Raw genomic sequence first — 20336 nt, 5'->3', positions numbered from 1 at the left:
AAGAGACTCAGCTTGTCGAGCAGAGAATCAAATGAGGTCATAAAGTTGAAAAATGGGATCCCAGTGGGTTTTAGTACGGCTGAGGGGCTGAGGTAATGAAGGAATACACTGTAGCTAAAATGACATGTTCCCTGCCACTGAACTTAATGAAAATCTGCTTACAATTGATATAAGAGCAAAAGTAAGAAGAAACGTTTTATTCCCGCAGTGCTGGACTTTGCCTTGCAACAATAAAAATGTGACACATACTGCAGGAATCCTTAGGTTTAGTGTTTAGAAAGGGAAAGTAAAGTAACATAAAATCAGAAGTTCAGTGTTTCATTACTACTCCGGTGACTTATAGCTTTAATGAAGGGGCAATAAATACAACATATATCAACGGTTGTTGAAGCAGTTAATGAAAGCTTGTATGTTGAATTTTTTTCTAATATCAAATAGGGGAAAAAAACCCTTAGAAAATATTAATTTTTTAACCCACTAAATATAAAGTTGATATCTAAACTGTTAGCTCATTATGGGCAGGTCTGCTAACTCTTTCCTTGAGGACAGGGAGCATCTCTACCAATATTGTGCTATACTCTCCCAAGAGCTTAGTACAATGCCCTGCACATAGTAACTGCTCAATAAATACCATTGATTGATAGCTCTTTTCCTCCAGGTTTTACTGTAAAAATCCGTGTCAGGTGTTTCATGTTCTAAAACCAATTTTGTGTCTTGTGTCTTTCACATGCAAACAGTAGGCCGGGTTGCCTTTTGGAAGAGATCGGCACCCAAGTGTTATGAATCCTCTCTGGCTCCTCTTGGAGCTAAATGAAGGTTCTTAAGCAAAGCCTCAAGGTAAAGGAGAGCCCCTCCCAGAACATTGCCATGGGGATAGATATTCAGGGAAGTTTCTAATCAGGCATTTAGATCATCACCCGAAGCCCTAGAGACAGTCCTTCAAATGTTTCTGTGTGCAGATGACTTCGTCCTAATGCACACGCTCAAGAAGGCATGCAAATGACTACAATCCACTTCACTGAATCATCCAGGCATTACAGTAGATTGGGTAAGTCCAAAGACCAAGGTAATATATCAACCTACACCAGGGAAGCCATACATTCAACCAAATATCTAGATTGACAGCGCAGAGCTAAACATTGTTAAAAATCAATCAATCAATCAGTGGTATTTACTGAGCCCTCACTATATGCAGAGCACAAAACAGTTGGTAGACATGCTTCCTGTCCTCAGGGAGTTTACATCTAGTGGAAAAGTTTAGAAGACAGAGATCCTCAAACAGAGACAGTCTGTTTATCTCATTCTGCGCTGGGCGGGACCTGGGAGGAGCATGGACAACAGAGTGGTGAGCTGATAATTGTCGTCTTATGCCGTCGAGTCGTTTCCAACCCATACCGACACCGTGGACACATATAATAATAACACTAGTAACATTGGTATTTGTTAAGCGCTTACTATGTGCCAAGCACTGTTCTAAGCACTGGGGTAGATACAAGATTATTGAGTTTTCCCACTTGGCGCTCACAGTCTTGATCCCCATTTTACAGATGAGGTAACTGAACTACAGAGAAGTTAAGTGACTTGCCCAAAGTCACACAGCTGACAAGTAGTGGAGCCCGGATTACAACCCACGACCTCTGACTCCCAAGCCCGTGCTCTTTCCACTGAGCCACGTAGCTTCTCTCTCCCAGAACGCCCTGCTCTCCATCTGCAATCATTCTGGTAGTGTATCCATCGAGTTTTCTTGGTAAAAATACAGAAGTGGTTTACCATTGCCACCTTCCGCACAGTAAAATCGAGTCTCTACCCTCAACTCTCTCCCATACCGCTGCTGCCCAGCACGGGTGAGTTTTGACTTGTAGCAGATTACTTTCCATTCGCTAGCCACTGCCCAACCTAGAAATGGAATAATGGAATGGGTAGGCCTCTGCTGCTTCATCATCATCAATCGTATTTATTGAGCGCTTACTGTGTGCAGAGCACTGTACTAAGCGCTTGGGAAGTACAAATTGGCAACATATAGAGACAGTCCCTACCCAACAGTGGGCTCACAGTCTAAAAGGGGGAGACAGAGAACAAAACCAAACATACTAACAAAATAAAATAAATAGAATAGATATGTACAAGTAAAATAAATAGAGTAATAAATATGTACAAACATATATACATATATACAGGTGCTGTGGGGAAGGGAAGGAGGTAAGATGGGGGGGATGGAGACGGGGACGAGGGGGAGAGGTTGACTCTTCCTCCTGTAGCCAAGACTGATAGAGTACTGGAAACTCTCCAGATGCGACCCTGAGAGGGGACCTGAAACTGGGATCCTAAAAATAAGAAGGCTAAGGAGGAACTGTTTTAAAGAGATAGTAAACAGAAACTCTGACGATACTGCATTTTAACCAAAAACCAGGAGTCAACTGCCTGAAATATATCAGCCCGGCACTGTGCAATCAAGAGAGGTATTGTTCTTTTTGAGCAATTCAGAGCTAACTCACAGAGTTGTCAATAGTGATGCTTTTTGGTCCCGGCCATTTTGGCTGGAAAGTTTTATTAGTTCTCAGAAGGCATTTGATGCCACCTCCCCAGCCTTGTCAGTAGTGGTGGTGGTGGTGGTGGTAGTAGTAGTAACAATAGCAGAACACTGTACTGAATGCTGGAAAGAAATAGATTACATGAGAGTTAGACATGGTCTCTGGCCCTCAAGGGACTCACAAACTAAAAGTAATGTAGGGAAGCATTTGGCAATAGAGACACTAGGAAAGATGAAATAATAAAAATACAAAAACAACAGAAAACACCAGTCCAGTAGTAAAGAGGGTCTCAGGCTGCTGCCACCTGGGCCATTGAGAGTCCAATCACAAAGATTTCCTAAGTTCTAAAATTTGGTGCTTTGTAATTTCATATAGCACGTCTTCTCTGCACGCATTTTATAAATGCATATAAGCCTACAGGTCTTCGTAGAGCTTTAAGTCAATTCAATAGTTAATGGAAAAAATGGACCAAACCCATTTTAGACATTGAGAGTCTAATGCCTTGGGAGAAAGTCAAGGGGGCTAATCAGAGAGGCACAGTACTGGGTTTATTTTTTTTCCAGTTACGTTTGGCCATTGAGAAAATTATAAATTTGTAACTCTTTCTCTGTTTCATGTGACAATATTTGCTAGAGTTGTTGGATGAAAAAATTAATTTGAGGATTTTCATATATGTTTTCCCATTAAATTCTACTACTATTTATGACTTGATAGACCAACTGTAGTGTTGAACATCACAGAAGCTCTCAGACTAAATTGGCATAGATTGTGTGATGAAACAATGTGGCATGAATGTAATTAACATTGACTATGGAATGAAATAGGAGTTTTTCTAAAATATATATCCTCTTCTGGTTTGTGGCAAGTAAAGTGCCTGACTGTATATCAGAGGATTTATGTTTAAATTGAGCAATGGCCTTTATCCCAGAGACAGCATCTTTTATTTCCTCCTATGATCCTTTTAGCAGCAAGCTCAAACCCTTGGTATTTATATCTTGAGAGCCTTGTTTTTGTATCACTTATATGCCAACCATATAAGTGCTAATAGAATCATGCACAAATCCTCCTCTCCCATTTAGAAATGTAACAGGCCACATTTTGGGGGACAGTGGAAATAAACTGAATAGCTTCTCGTCTCAGCTTTCATGCAGAGTCTAGTAAAATTAATTTTCAAGTAAAACACAGTCAGTGATTTGCAAGTCAGTTTATCTGAGTGTGTGGGCAGAAGTGCTAGGAGGGAAAGTGGTGGCATGAAATTTGCAAAATGGTAATTAGGCTGTAGCGTATCTGAACCAGTCCTTCCTCAGACCTCACCATTTCCTTTTCTCCCCGTTTTAAACCTTGAAAACTCCTTACCCTTGTTCTTGTTGATGCTAGGACCATTTTTGTGTGTCTGCTCAATTGGAATCATTGTTCCCTCCCTACTTCACTGGCCTTTTGTTTGTTTGTTTTTATTCCTTTCCCTTGTCATCTTTCTTTTCTTCCTCCATTCTGTCTTTTTGGTAAATTGAGTTTAAACCTATAAATATAATGCTGGTGAACTTTTTGGGTCAAAGATCCAAACAAAATTAAACCCTTTAGCAGTTGGTGTGCAAAGACCCAATTCATACCCAGCCATATGTTGTAATAATAATAATAATAATAATAATAATAGTAATGGTATTTGTTAAGTGCTTACTATGTGCAAGGCACTAAACTAAGGACTGGGGTGGATACAAACAGTTTGGGTTGGACATAGTCCCTGTCCCACTTGGGACTCACAGTCTCAATCCCCATTTTATAGATGAGGCAACTGAGGCCCAGAGAAGTGAAATGACTTGCTCAAGGACAGGGCAGACAAGTGACAGAGCCAGAATTAGAACCCATGACCTAACTTCCAGGCCTGTGCTCTATCCACTAGCCATACTGCTTCTTATGTTGCCAACTTGTGCTTCCCAGGCGCTTAGTACAGTGCTGTGCACACAGTAAGCGCTCAGTAAATACGATTGATTGATCTTTGCATCATGCTGCACACAGTTCAATATGATGACATCATTACACTTCACTGTGACTGCCAGCCAGGATGGGCAAGAGGACAGGAGAGGAATAAAAGAGGAGAGGAGAGGGAAGGTAAAGGGAGACGGGACAGGAGGAAAGTAGAAGGGGACAAAGAGGGATAAAGGGAAGGTGAGGTATGACCTTGGCAGAGCCTTTCCCTTCTCTTCACCTCTTTTTGAGCCCAGGATGCAAGAGCATAGTGTTCAAGCAGACTGCTAGGGTCAGGGGAGCAGCAGTGTGACCCCTCCCAACCTTCCCAGACCCACAAGAGAGAACGGGAATTCCCTTCTGCCCCTCAGGACTGCTGTGTGATCTCTGTATTATCCCTTAGGCCTCCACACCTCTTCCCTACCAACCAAGTAGTGGACTTCTGGGGCTCAGCCCCTATCTGCCTTACCCAGAAGCAGGTCCTCAACGGGCCCATGTGGGCCCCTGGGAGGTTCTCTGTTGCCGAGTCCCTCCACCGTCCCTGCCTCCAGCAAAAATCGGTCGGCAGAGAAGCAGCGTGACCTGTCAATCAATCAGTGAGGTTTAATTGTGGTTTTTGTTAAGCGCTTAAGATAGGCCAGTTGCCGTTCTGAGCACTAGAGTAGATCGGGTTGGACACAGAGAATTGGGGGAATTTAGGCACAGAGAAGTTGTCACTTGTCCAAGGTCACACAGCAGACAAGTGTTGAAGCTGGGATTAGAACCCAGGTCCTACTAATTCCCAGGCCCATGCTCTCTACACTAGGCCACGCTGCTTCTGTAACGATTTTGTTTTTTATTGAGCACTTACTAGGTGCAGAGTACAGTATAACAGAATTAGCAGAAACCACCCACCATAATGAGTTTACAGTGTAGAGGACCGAGTGGAGAGAACACAGGCCTGGGAGTGAGAAGATCTGGATTCTAAGCCTAGCTCTGCCCTTTGCCTGCTGAGTATGACCTGGAGCAAGTCACTGAACTTGTCTGTTTCTCCGTTTTCTCGTCCGTTCAAGACCTGTTTTCTCTTCTCAGACTGGGAACCTCTTGTGGGACAAGGGACTAAATCCAATTATCATGTTTCTAATCCCGACTCCACCACATGTCTGCTCTGTGACCTTGGGCAAGTCACTTGACTTCTCTGAGCCTCAGTTAACTCATCTGTAAAATGGGGATTAAGACTGTGAGTCCCAGTGGGACAACTTGATCACCTTGTATCCCCCCCAGTTCTTTGAACAGTGCTCTGCACATAGTAAGCACTTAACAAATGCCATCATTATTATTATAATTACCCTACTGCATAGTACAATGCTTGATAAATAGAAAGCTCAAAACAAATACCACTTAGCTCACTGTGGGCAGGTAATGTGTCTGCTTATTGTTATATCGTGCTCTTCCAAGAACTTAGTACAGCGCTCTGCACCCAGTAAGCTCTTAAAAAATACGACTGAATGAATGAATAATGTTAGCCCAATGCCCCTGAGCTTCCTGCTGTGGCTTTCAGTTAGACTGCAGCTGCGTTACTGTGCAGGTAGGATGAAAATGTCCTCTCTACTAAGAAGTCTGTTTTTAACCAGTGGCACTGAGGAATAGTTCAGACAGGGCACCCCTGCCCTGCGCTTAGTCTTAGAATCTTAATGAACTTTTCAGGCAGCTAAATTTACTAAATCCCATATAGAGGTCTTGGTGCTCTCCCAGCCCTATGCCAGTATCTGTCATGGTGCAGTGTTCATGTCTGCTGTGCGAAACCATGATTCTGAGAGCATTTGATCAGTGATATCCTTCAGGAGCCCACCCACAAGTAAGGAACTTGCCAGGAATTGAAAGTTTTTTGATGCCTCAGTAATTGCCCCAAGCCTATCTTTTGTAAGTACTAGTAATAATAATAATAATAATAATAATAATAATAGCATTTATTAAGCACTTACTATGTGCAAAGCACTCTTCTAAGCACTGTGGAGGTTACAAGGTGATCAGGTTGTCCCACGTGGGGCTCACAGTCTTCACCCCCATTTTACAGATGAGGCCCAGAGAAGTTAAGCGACTTGCCCCAAGTCAGCTGACAAGTGGCGGAGCTGGGATTTGAACCCACGGCCTCTGACTCCAAAGCCCGTGCCCTTTTCCCTGAGCCATGCTGCTTCTCTGCACACTGAACACGCTGCAAAGTGTTCAATTTGTTTTAAAATATGAAGTGGTTTACAGTAAGGGCTTTTGGGTAACTACTTAAATAAACCACTTGAATAACAGCATCAGTGCCACAGTACATCACTGTGCTTTAAGGGAATTCCACAGTTGCATTTGGATAATTTAATTACAGGGTCTTCACAGGGGACAGTCCTTTAAATGTGCTCTTTCCATTTCTCATTTCCAAGCAACTGTCAGCCATTAACGGCCACGGTCAGTCATTAATATACTGAGTCATCCCCGCCACAGGTTCCATTTTAGGAAGAATAAGTATTCCAAGCAACTCCTCACATGCTTGGCCATCCATCAGAGGCACCTGCTCTAACAATTCAGCAATTCTGGGGATATTCAGGCACCACCAGACAGTGCAGAATCTCCTGGAAACTGGCATTTACTGGAAAAATGAATTGATTTATAGGAGGGCAAAGTCGCTGAAAAAGTAAGAAGATAGATTAACAGGAAAGCAAGCTGAAAAACCTGTCGTCACCCTATTCACCCGCAGTTTTCTAACCACCAACAGCAGTGATGTTTGAACTGGCCTGGGGAGCGGAGGACTCTGAAAAGGAGACCAGAGTTTCGGAAATCTGGAAATTTGCCAAATCATAGTAATTTGTGTCCTTGGAGCAAATGCCCCTAGCTTAGCACCTTTTGCTCCTTGTCATTTTCTTCTGTTCTCCTTTCTTTCAACATCATTTAGTAGTTGAAAATACTGTGGTCTCCGTGAGAGTTAAGAAAAGGGAAAGTGTTTGATCACAAACAGTAATCTAGAAAAGTGGAGGTGAGCTATTATTGCAGCAAGAAAATTCAATATGTGCTGGCAGTATTCCACTGAACTGAATAACAACCAGAGGCTCCATTTCCCTGACTTCAAGTAGATCTGAAATTTCACTGTTATATCAAAACTACACAGAGAAGACAGGAGGTAATAGGTTCTGTAAGGTAGATAGTCACAGTGAGGAAAATGCACAGTACTTGCTCCGATTGGACTTATTTTCACTTTGCATTAATTTACTATTCTCCAAGTTGTCATTTCTGACGTTATTTTTTTATTGGATTCAGAGTGATTGAGCGATACAAGAAAGAGAAACATAGCTGGTGACAATTTCAGCAGGGCTGATCCCTGCAACTGGCTGTCCTTTCAGAAAAGCAGCATGGCCTGGTGGATAGAGAATAATAATTATAGTGCTATTTGTTAAGTGCTTACTGTGTGCCAGGCACTATTCTAAGCACTGGGGTAGATACAAGATAATGGGTTGGACACAGTCCCTGTCCCACATAGAGCTCATGTGCTTAATCCCCATTTTACAGATGAGATAACTGAGCACAGAGACGTGAAGTGACTTGCACAAGGTCACACAGCAGGCAAGTGGTGGAGCTGGGATTAGAACCCAGGTTCTTCTGACTCCCGGTCCCATGCTCTACCCACTAAGCCATGCTGGGCCTGGAAGTCAAAAGTATCTGGGTTCTAATCCCAGATCTGCCACTTGTCTGCTGTGTGACCTTGGGCTAGTCATCACACCTCTCTATGCCTCAGTTACCTCATCTGTAAAATGGGGATTAAGGCTGTGAGCCCCAGAGGAGATATGGACTATTAGTTTATATCTACCCCCATGCTTAATACAGTACCTGGCACATAGTAAGCACTTAACACATAGCAAGAGAGAGAGAGAGAGAGAGAGAGAGAGAGAGAGATATGGAGGAGGAAGGCATGATATTTAGGCAGGTAGACAACCTTATGGATGCATTCAAAGTATTGAGCATTGCAATCTTGATACCATAGCAACTGAGTCTCTGGTCCAGTTTTATCTGGTTACAAACAAAAAGAGATTGAAAGTCTCCAAAAGTGAGAAAGAAATTTCAAATATGACCTGTGTAAATGAAAACTTCCCAGGACTTCAGACAGCCTACTGTCTGTTTGGTCAGTGTATCTTTAGGGGCTTCACTGGGGTTTGTTGCATAAATGTTGCTCAGTGTTTACCTGCTTTGGGCAACATTTCATCCAATTATCCCTGGACATCTTGCAGGCTGGCTTTCTGTGAAGTACACTTTACTTCTTGTCATAAAACATGAATGAAAGTCACCCTGAGGTTGTCCAATAAAATTGCTTGAAATATCAACGTGGAGCTTCTAAAAATTGATTCTCTAGCTCTTTCTCTTTTTTTCTCATAATCCCTTTTGCCTTCTCCCCCTTTTCATTTACACTTTCCTCTCACCCTCTCCATATAAACACATGCCTACATACACCATATATATGTGCACATTTATGCATATAAACATATTTGATAATTATCTTCAGGGTCAATCAGTTTGTGACATAGTGGCTTCAGATTCATATTCCATGAAGCCCACCCCCAAATAAATTATATAGATGAGATTACATGGGTACCACAGTCAAAGCACCCCTAAATGGCATAGAGACTTGTACTTCCTGTAAATTTTTCTGAATTCTCCTAGAAAGATCAGATGTTTGCATATATATGTATATGCAAGGACCAAGGGAGGATGTACATTCATTCATTCAATCGTATTTATTGAGCGTTTACTGTGTGCAGTGCACTGTACTAAGATGCTTGGGATATACATGAACACATAAGGCTAGAATAGTAATTATGGTATTTGTTAAGTGCTTACTATGTTCCAGGCACTGTACTAAGTATTGGGGTGGATACAAGCAAATTGGGTTGGACACAGTCCCCATCCCACATGGGGTTCTAAGTCTCAATCCCCATTTTACAGATGAAACAGGCACAGAGAATAATAATAATAATTATGGTATTTGTTAAGCACTTACTATGTTCCAAGCACTGTTCTAAACACTGTGGTAGATACAGGGTAAGCAGGTTGTTCCATGTGGAGCTCACAGTCAATCCCCATTTTACAGATTAGGTAACTGAGGCACAGAGAAGTCAAGTCACCCAGCAGACAAGTGGCGGAGCCGGGATTAGAACCCACGACCTCCGACTCCCAAGCCCGGGCTCTTTCCACTAAGCCACGCTGCTTCTCTAAGTTAAGTGGATCGCCCAAGGTCACACAGCAGACAAGTGGCAGAGTCAGGATTAGAACCCATGACCTTCTGACTCCTCAGTATGTTCTCTATCCTCTACGCCATGCTGCTTCTCAAGTGAGAAGTGACTGTTGGGTTGCTATAAATCAAGGTGTTGGCTATTAATCAGGAAAGCCTTGTTTAAAAGGAACATGGGGTTAAGAGTGATAGGAAAGGTGGGGAAACTGAGGCATGGGGGAAGCTGGATGAGGGTTTCAAGCAGGAAGGACACCATTAACAGTCAGAGGCAGACAGATCAAGAGTGGGGAGTTGTATATATGTTTGTACATATTTATTACTCTATTTTACTTGTACATATCTATTCTATTTATTTTATTTTGTTAATATGTTTGGTTTTGTTCTCTGTCTCCCCCTTCTAGACTGTGAGCCCACTGTTGGGTAGGGACTGTCTCTATGTGTTGCCAACATGTACTTCCCAAGCGCTTAGTACAGTGCTCTGCACACAGTAAGCTTTCAATAAATACGATTGATTGATTGATTAGGAGGAACAAAGTGTGAGCTGGGAGATAGTACACAAAGCGAGCTGCCATTTAAAATGGAGAGTGCAGGTGGGTAGCCTGGAAGAAGAAAGGAAGAAGTTTATTGTCGGCCATATTTTTGGCTGTAAGTGATTACACTGTCCCAACAATAAGATTGACTTTCTAAAGTTTGGGTCAGGAGACTGACAGAAGTAGTACTAAATCGTCAAACCAGTTTAATAGGTGAATGCACTCTGCAATTTATCTCTTTACCTTCTTGAATGGGATTTCCTTATATTTCCTCTCCCTTTAATTTGGTCTTCATCCATTCACAGTGCCTTTTGGAAAATTTCCCCAGAAATTGACCACCAAATTCAGGGTTGTGCCTACTGCCATTTTTGACCATTTCCTGTTGCAGGCCGTGGGCCACGGATGCAATTATTTTTCCACTTAAATCATACCAGTTGCTGTTTTCTAAATATAAAATCAAAATCTGTCTATTTAAATTGAAGCACCATTTTCAAAGGCATGAAGATTACTAAGCTACATTCTTCTTCCTGCCCACTCAGATGTAATTGAAGATTGATAGGATACATTTTATTAATCAAGGCTGTCTGGTTTCCCCAGAGAACAAAAAGGAATGTGTCTTCTCTTTTATGCTAACAAATGAAAAAAACCTTTTTGGGTCTATATTATAATGTGTTTTTCTTGCTAACATTATATCAAAAAGAGTACAAGACACAGTTGATGGTGTTTATTTTTCCTATTTGCTTCTTAATCCTTCCTAGGTTCAGTTTACAATACAAAGTGAAATACATCTTGCAAATTACCCTTATCTCCCCTTTTTGTTAAAGATCTATAAGGTTGAATTGTTTCATCCTGATACAGAGAAAAGTCACTAAAACACTTTTGTTTAAATCTTGGTACTAAAGTATATCGGTTTCTCTAAAATGATAATATTAAACATCATTTAGTCACAGCAGAAGCTCCTATGTAACCACTTAAGGGGTTGTCTATGTCTGCCATTGTAATCAATCAGTAGTGTTTATTGAGTACTTACTTTGTGCTGAGTACTGTACTAAGTGCTTTGGAAAAATACGGTACTTTTGGGAAACACAGTCCCCTCCCTCAAGGATCTTAGGGTCTAACGAAGTGTAATAGCATGGTGTGGGGCACTCAGATAATCAACTGAGTCGCAATTCAGAACCAGATTGGTAGGATTTTATTTAGGATTTCCTAAAAAGAAGGATTTTCACAGAACAGTAAGTCTGCCTAAACATGGTTTCCTTAATTTGTAATGGATAGAATAGTACTGAGAAATTAAACTTTTTTATGGTATTTGTTAAGCACTTACTATGTATCAGGCACTGTTCTAAACACTGGGGTAGATGCAAAGTAATGAGGCTGCTCTCAGTCTATGTCCCAGGTGGGGCTCACAGGCTTAATCCCCATTTTAGAGATGAGGTAACTGAGACACAGAGAAGTGAATTGACTTGCCCAAGGCCACACTGCAGACACGTGGCAGATCTGGGATTAGAGCCCATGTCCTTCTGACTCTAAGGCCCATGCTCTATCCTCCAGGTCACGCTGCTTCATTCACTCATTCATTCAATCGTATTTATTGAGCGCTTACTGTCCAGAGCACTGTACTAAGCGCTTGGGAAGTACAAGTCGGCAACATATAGAGACGGTCCCTACCCAACAACGGGCTCACAGTCTAGAAGGGAGAGACAGTCTAGAAGGGGTAGGGATTGGGTCGAAATCATTTATCCTGTATCCATCCCAGTAATTAAAACAGTGCTGGACACAGATATAATTATTACTACTTATCAGTTCACTCACATGAGTTATTTTTAAATTGACCCAAATTTGTCCTCCTGCTGCTTCCTCCATTAGTCTGGAATTCAACCCACTCCTCCACTAAGGCCTCTCCTTCAAATTAGGGAGTGAATTCTAAAGTAGGAATGAGAAAAAGACAATCTGCCTCGAAACACATAGAAACCACATCAACCCAGCACGTTTATTTGGTCCCATGGGCTTCCTAATTTTTAAAATAAGACATTAGCTTCTAGGATAGTGCTGTAGAGAGTGAGTAAATGGGTGGAAAATGGCATTATAGGGCTTGATCCATGTGCTCTGAATAAAGTACTGTGGCCTTTATGGGATTGAATTAATCCAGACTTTCATACTGTTATACATTCAACAAAGAAACATTTGAATGAAATTCTCACTGCCGTAATCACTAACCTGCATAAGGCACCTTGATATTGCTTTGATATTTTTACTATCTAAAAAGTGCAGTCTCAACCCTGCCTGTCATTTTCTTTACTGCAATCTAAATTTCATTCTTGCAGCACTGGCAGAAAGGGAGACAGGATTTTCTTTTACCAGCTACTTGCTGCATGCAATCATCTGGTTACATTGATACAGCTCACATTATAAGAAATCTAAATGAATTGCAGCTGTCACAATCAACCTGTTTTCAGGGGGTTTGCCTAAATGTTTCTGCCTTTTCATATCAGACTTCTATGACTTTCCTCTTTAATTAAAGGTAAAGTTGTAGATTCCCCAAATAATTGGAATCAAATGGCCCTCTGGGACGAGGAATGAAGTGACTGCTCAAGGAAAATGTGTTCATTTGGGTTGCTGACAAGCAGTAGTTTTATGGGGCAGCACTGATACTAAGAAAATCCATTAAATCAGAGTCAGGAAGTAGGCTAGGCAGTTGTGATTGTTTTTTTTTTCTTTTCTAAAGCATGAAATTACCTAGGGAGGACATGTCTGTGTAATAATCGGAGTCTTATGTGATTGCTCATGCAAAGGAACCACTTGCTCTCCTGAAAACAAAAGTCTGTGGTTCTTGATTTTTGAAATTACCTTTGCATTATAATCAAGAAGTGCCCTACATTTGAACACCTGTTAGAAAGGCCAAGGCTTTGATCCAGGCACTCAGACAGCAAAGAAAAGATTATCTCCCCAAGGGTACCAGTCATCGACTCTCCAAGCCTTTAAACTCAAAAATTAACGTGAAGACCTGTGGAGTCCTAGCATAGACATATTCATGAAAAAGGGAGTTCTCTTCAGAAACGTTGTACCCTGCTTATTGAAAGTTGAAGGGTTTGGGAAATATTCATGATGACAGATACAGAGCTCAGAAAAATAAATTAGCAGTTAACATATGCATGTTGGATGAGATCTACATTCATGAATTTGCCTGCCTCTCAAAGAATCCCATGTACTTGCAACTGGTTGGTTCCCTTTCAGATTACCAGAATTAACACTTTCTGGTTATTGACTTTCCACCTTAAAAATGAGGCTGATTGAAAGGGGAAATCGCATATTGGCAACAGTTTAAATGTCTCAGCTCAGGAAGCACATCTAAGCCAAATCTGCAAATGGAATAAATAATGCCTGGAACATTCAGGTTTCATTTATATTTTAGATACCTATAAAGTGCGAGACCTAAAACCGTTGATGTCATGTACCCAGAGGAAGGAACAGTAAGGAAGAGTCTCGATCACTACTGTCCAACCAGGAGCAAAAATTCATTAAGCCATCTAAATATTTGTAGAAAACATCATGGTTTCATTTGGGGATAGGCAACAGTATCGACTCAGAAAGCCACCTCACTGGAAAATGGTTAAATTCATTTCATAACTCTCCATCCTTTGTAATTAGTATTACTCGGGTCCCTTTTGAGGAAAAAGAAAACCAAAAATGGTGATAAGCAGGTTAAACAGCTAACTGAAGTAGTTTCCAGATTTGTCGTGTTTTATTTTTCACCTTTGCAATTGCAAGTTGATTGACTTAAGGGACAATTGCCATGTTAGCATTTTGTAAACTTATGATAAAATAACTTGCATTTTCTGAGTATTCTTTGCTTTGTCCCACTTCTGAGATCTTTCATGATCTTATTTTCTTTCCTCACATTGTTGATCCTCAGACATCATGGATTGACAACCCCACTGGCAAGGTAGTTCTCCAAGTCCTATGAAGCATAACTAAAACTGAAATTAAATGATTTCCCTGAATCTCAGATCAGTGACTTGCATGCAGGGATGGTGGAGCGATGAAAGAAAAGTAACAATTAAATTTTTAAAATGTCTTACATGTGGATACATGTCTCTGGTCATGTAATTTTAATTTGCAATCAAAGTCCTCAATATTTTTTGTTCTTTCATTGAAACTGTAAACAGAATGGTATAACATGACTATCTGTAAAAGGCATAAATACTATTTGAGCAGCCCTTCACATCAGTACATAGCAATATTTAAAGCAATTCATTTAGAATGTCATTTAATGAAAATAAAACAGAGTTTCTCATAAGCAGAGCCTTGTCTGCTGTCAAGTCGTCTCTGACCCATAGTGACACCATGGACACATCTCTCCCAAAATGCCCCACCTCCATCTGCAATCGTTCTGGTAGAAGATCCATAGAGTTTTCTTGGTAAAAATGCAGTAGTGGTTTACCATTGCGTCCTTCCACCCTGTAAACTTGAGTCTCCACCCTCAACTCCTTTGCTACTGCTGCCCAGCATGAGTGAGTTTTGACTTGTAGCAGATTGCCTTCCACTTGCTAGCCACTGCCCAAGCTAGGAATGGAATGGATATGCCTCTGCTTGACTCTTCCTCCTTTAGCGGAGACTGGTAGAGTCCTGGAAATTCTCCAGTTGCGACCCTCAGAGGGGAAGCAGAGCCTAGTGTCCCAAATATAATCATTGCTTCACCTGTTGCCACCTGAGTTTAATGTTGGCTACTGTTTTTTGAAACATCAGTGTAACTATAGGAGTGAAAGTTAAATAATTGAAATTGGAAATAGAAGTTCATTGGTTAAAAAATATTCCAAGAAGAATGAACAACGTTCCAGTATATCAAAGTAGAACATAGCTTATAATACATTACCTGTGCTCCAGCTAAGGGAAACTCATTAGTCACATAGAAATAGTACCAACAAACCCTTCCTCGAGTCTTGTCCTTTTTTATTGTATTTGTTAAGTGGTTACTATGTGCTAGGCACTTTACTAAACCCTGGAGTAGATACAAGCTAATCTGCTTGGACACAGTCCATATCCCACATGGGACTCACAGTCTTAATCCATCTTTTACAGATGAAGTAACTGAGGCACAGAGAAGTTACGACTTGCTAAGTCACACAGCAGGCAAGGGTGGAGTCGGTATTAGAACCCAGGTCCTTCTGACTCCTAGGCCAATGCTGTATCCACTAGGCCATGCTGCTTGTCTTGTCCATGTCATCCCAGTCAGGAAGAATGGTGTCCCAGTACATTGCTCGGTTTCATGAGTCTCTGCCATAATCATTTCTGTATATCAGCAAAGGCTTGCCACTGGTTCTCTCCAGCTAGAAGCAGGAAATTGAATAAGGCTTGCTTTTTAGAATGCATTCCTATCCTCATTCTTAAGCTCCACTGAATGGCTATTGGTACAATATATTGCCCTTTACTACCCCATCACTCTTCACCAAATAATAATGGTAGCATTACAGGTAACAGTGATTTCTCCCCAAGGAGCTCTATCATAAACATGATCGCCTACCACTGGAAAAGTTTTGTAAATACATTTTACCAGAAGCCAAATTTTTACAAGGAGCTTGTAAAGTTCAAGTTTCAAAATAAATAAACATTTTCCCTTTAAATGCCCCCCAACTGAAACGTAGTGATTTCAATAGCTTCCTTTCTGGAATTCATCCTATTCAAGCTGGAAGGATCAGGAGATACATACACAGAATCCAATAAACTTGGATTCAGTTGAGATTGGGAAAAATTTCAAAGCCACAGCTTCTCTGGGGAAAGCACCCCTTCTGTGATTCACAACAAAGTCCCAACTAACAATCTAGAAAAGTTTAATTATTTCCCCTCTATGTTTTGTTCTTAATTACCATGAATAGAAGTGCCTCAGCTGACCTTGGCTGTCATGAGCTTTCATAGGAAGAAAGAAGAAGGTTGTCTCCAAACTATCCTTACAACGCTGACATAAAAGCAAATTATTTAATCAGTATAATCAACGGGTTGTTTTAGAGCTCCTTTGTTAAACCTAAATGCTTACAAAAAAGTGACCTCTTCTATAGATTTAACTGCCACCTATCAATCACAGAGTAATATGAATTAATTAGATTGGCCTCAATTTCTTTAATGTTCATCTTAGTTCCTAGCCATTAATAAAAATAGCAAAGAAAGACATTACATGGGTCTCCCAACTGATTGGGACATTCTTTTCCATCAAAGGAGGGGCAGGGGGAGGAGAGAAAGAGAAAAAAAAACTAGGATATCTGTCCCTAAATTGCTCTTTTACCTCAGCCCCTCCTACTCTCATTATTTTCCCAGCAATTCAAGCAGATAGTAACAGTCATAGCATTTATTAAGCATTTTCTGTGAGCAGAGCATAGTACTAAATGCGGGGTAAGAAAAATACATAGGTGAGAAATAGACCCTATCCCTTGCCACAGTCTAAGAATATGGCAGGGAGAAGAGGCAGACAACAGTCATAGAAGGCACAATAAAGTAATAGAAACCAAAAACAATATCAAAGAGGACAAGGATAAATATTGACAAGAGGGGTTGGGCAGTGTAGTTAGAGTTTTTGAGCTCTTGTTTTTGTCCCTCTAGACTCTAAGATCATCGTGGACAGGGACCATGTCCATCAATTCTGTTGTATCATACAAGCCCAAGTGCTTAGTACAGTGCTTTACACATAGTAAGCACTCAATAAATACCACTGACAATGATGATGATGTGTTTTGAACTTAGAATCTAGAGTCCTGCAATCACAGCCTTTCCAACAGTCTAAAAATTGAGAAGTTATGTTTCCTTTGATCTGTCATCCTCCTGGCTAGAGAAGGAAAGGCCTATGGGAGTCAGACTTATGGCTTGGGGCAGCATCTCTAACTTTCAGGAGGTCCCAGAAGTCCCAGTGACTGGCTGTTGCTGTGACTAAAGTACTTTAGAATGTCTTACTGAAAGCTTTAGAAAACTCAGAAGTGCTGTATCAAGTGCAACTGTTCGTCATTCCCAACTCCATGCTAAGGTAATCTAAACATCCCCACCTCAGGAACAAAAGAACAGCAACTCTGAAAATAACCAGAGTGCCCCTGTTCAAATCATTTTCCCTCCTCTTTGCAATTCACTGGACCAGGTGGAGCTTTCAAATGTCTATTTAGAGCTTCTCTGAGTGTTTCCTCAAAACCTGTTTGTTGAGTGAACCTTTTGAAGTTTTGAACTAAAATCTGGTTTCCTTAATGAACATTCATTTTTCCTTTCCCTTCTGTACAAGTATACATCGTTTTGTTGATGTGCTGCCCTACAGGAACAATATCAATCTGTGAAAGCCCAGAAAGCTAAGGGATAAGATCGCCATACACATATTTTTGATTACAGAAAAAGAAATTATATTTCTTGCAGTTTGCCGAAGCTTAGGAAAAGGTTCATTGAGCTGTGAAAGTTGACATTTGATACATGGCAAGTCAACATTTATTTCAGAGAAGCTGCATGAAATATCATTACGTTATCCACAGTCCTAATATACAAAATGTCTGGTCAGTTGTGATATTGGATGTCACATATCCTGTTACTGAAGTTAATTAAGAGGCAATAATCCAAAGCAAAAATCCAAAAAAATAGTTAATAAAAAATCATTATAAATGGACTATACAGTGACTGGCTAGGCCTCAGGAATATACCGGTCTTATAAGGACCTCACATAGGTGTTTAGAAAAAGCTATCAGACTGTAGGCATTTTGTCTTATGAATGAAGAGTTAAACCCATTGTAACCTCATTTAATTGCCTATGGGCTATCATAATAATGAATTTAAAATCTGGAAGTTCTTTGGGGCCAGTCCTTGCTTCTAATTACTTCTCCAATCTTGCCCTTTTCTCTTGTTGACCTCTGTTCACTTCTCTCCACTAATTTGTTTATTGAAAACTAAAAATGCACAGCTATTTTTAAATGACACTGTTAGATTTCACACCTCAGAATAATAATAATAATGGCGGCATTTGTTAAGCGCTTACTATGTGCAATGTCTCAGTGCTTGTACTGTGCCTGGTGGCCTGGTTAAGGCAGCTTCCAAGAGTATCGACTTTGCTAGGAGAGAACAACGAGGATCTGGGAGAATCTGCTTTATAAAGTAAATATAGGGAATCATGTCATTTGAAGTGGTCCAGAGAAAAGCACCAACTTTATTTTTACTTATGAATGTGGGGCTTGAACTCCATGTAGAGGTCCAGAAGTGAAAGAGAAATATACAAACGAAGCAAATCAAGTCACTCATTTGAGTACACTTAAAATTATTTTTGTATCTTAGGTGGAATTGTAGAATGAGTGGAAAATCATGCCTCTGGAATACGCTGGAATTAGTAGTCGTGTAAGTGTCACTATTTGCTGAATACCCACCTGGAGTTTACAGCACAAGGAGCACAAGGAATTTACAGTCTAGAGGGGGAGGAAAACATTAAAATAAATTATGGATATGTGCATAAGTGCTGTGGGGTTGAAGGGTAGAAATCCAGTGCAAGGGTGACATATAAGGGATAGGGAGTAGGGGAAATGAGGCCTTAGTCAGGGAAGGCCCTTGGAGGAGATGTGCTTTTAATAAGGCTTTGAAGGTGGGGAGAGTGATCATCTGTCTGGTATGACAGGGGAAGGAGTTCCAGGCCAGAGGCAGGGTGTGGGTAGGGGGTAAGGAGCAAGATAGTCTAGACTAAGATGTAATGATTAGGTTGGTGATAGAAGAGCGAAGTCAACATGATGGGCTGTATAGGAAATCAGCCAGATAAGATAGGAAGGGGCAAGGTGATTGCTTCAAATGTGGGGAGAACTGTGGCCTTCCAGGTTTGGAGAGGGAAAAGCAAGAGAGGGGAGTTCTTTGAAGGGGTAACTAGGCAGAAGCATAGAGAGGAATGAATGGACATAAAATATTTAGTTCTGTACAAGGCTTTTGACAGGGCTCTAACAAAAGTTCCTGAAAAATAATAGGACTGAGAGAACATTCTATCACATGCAGAAAATTGGCTGAAAGGAAATAAGGTAGGGATAAATGACCCCTTTGGGGGATCTGGAGGGTGAATAGTGGAGTACAGAGATTGGTGCTGGGACTAGTTTGGTTTCAAATTTTCATAAGTGACCTGGAGGAAGGACCAGCCTGGGAAATCTCCCAAGATTCCAGATACAGATGGACATCTTTAGAGCTGAGTAGGCCAAAAAGTGGCAGATGAGCTTCAGTGGAAGCCAGTATGAAAAAAGGTTCCTAGGGAAAAATCAACTAACTTTCAAAGAGCTGATAACAAGCGCTGAATTGCTAGTTACAACTTAGGAGAGAGATCTAAATCATTGTTAACTGCTCTTTTAAATTATTGCTCCAATGCGTAACAGAAAAAAATGTCAATCAAATTGTGGGCATCATAAAGCCGGGGATGTTGGAAATGTCCTAATGCCTAATACAGAATTCTCTACATGGCAATTGTTCAATAAATACTGTAATGATGATGATGATGGCACATTTGAGTTTGAGTAGATTGATATTAAAGGTTGAAGAATGAAAAGATTAGGACTCGTCAGGACAGTTGAAAACTGAGAGGGTGTCTCTGAACCCAGTCTACAAAATCATGGTGGCGAGTTGGACGAGGAAGGAATTGAGGCTAGTGGATGTCTAAAAAACATACAAAGAGTTGGGACTGGAATGGAAGCAGTGAGGTGCAATGCACAGGTGTAGTGGGATCCAGGGAAAATCTTTTTAGTGGAGACTTGAGCATGTTTTAAGTCAGAACGGAAGGAGCCATCTGAAAGTGAGAGGTTGAAAATGGTCGGAGCGGTACATAAGGAGGAAGAAAATTTTTTTCAAAAGTGAAAGAAAATTGAGTCTGAGGAACAAGTGCTTAGTACAGTGCTCTGCACACAGTAAGCACTAAATAAATGTGATTGATTGAACAGGTGGAGGGGAGTGGGTTTTGAATGAAGAGGGAAGTGAAATTCTAACAGCAAATTTCCATTTCCCCATTTCATTTCCATCTCATCATTGATTACCTCCATTCAATTAGGGCAAAATTTCACATCATCCTGGCTCCAAGCTGCAACCATCCACACATCC

General features: G+C 40.9%; 1 protein-coding gene and 1 non-coding gene across 6 annotated transcripts in view; one reads left to right on the top strand and one right to left on the bottom strand.

The window, feature by feature from the left end:
* The window catches only part of SGCD (sarcoglycan delta), a 601642-nt gene that overhangs the window by 558043 nt on the left and 23263 nt on the right, over positions 1 to 20336 (top strand). The window lies entirely within an intron of this gene.
* Positions 14790 to 14927, bottom strand: LOC119920470. Its single transcript, XR_005448213.1, has one exon. It is a non-coding gene; the product is annotated as a small nucleolar RNA SNORA7 (small nucleolar RNA).

The sequence above is a fragment of the Tachyglossus aculeatus genome, chromosome X1 (genome assembly GCF_015852505.1).
Source record: "Tachyglossus aculeatus isolate mTacAcu1 chromosome X1, mTacAcu1.pri, whole genome shotgun sequence".
Taxonomy (NCBI): domain Eukaryota; kingdom Metazoa; phylum Chordata; class Mammalia; order Monotremata; family Tachyglossidae; genus Tachyglossus; species Tachyglossus aculeatus.
Note: the sequence above shows the minus strand (reverse complement) of the source record. Positions and strands in the feature narration are given on the sequence as shown.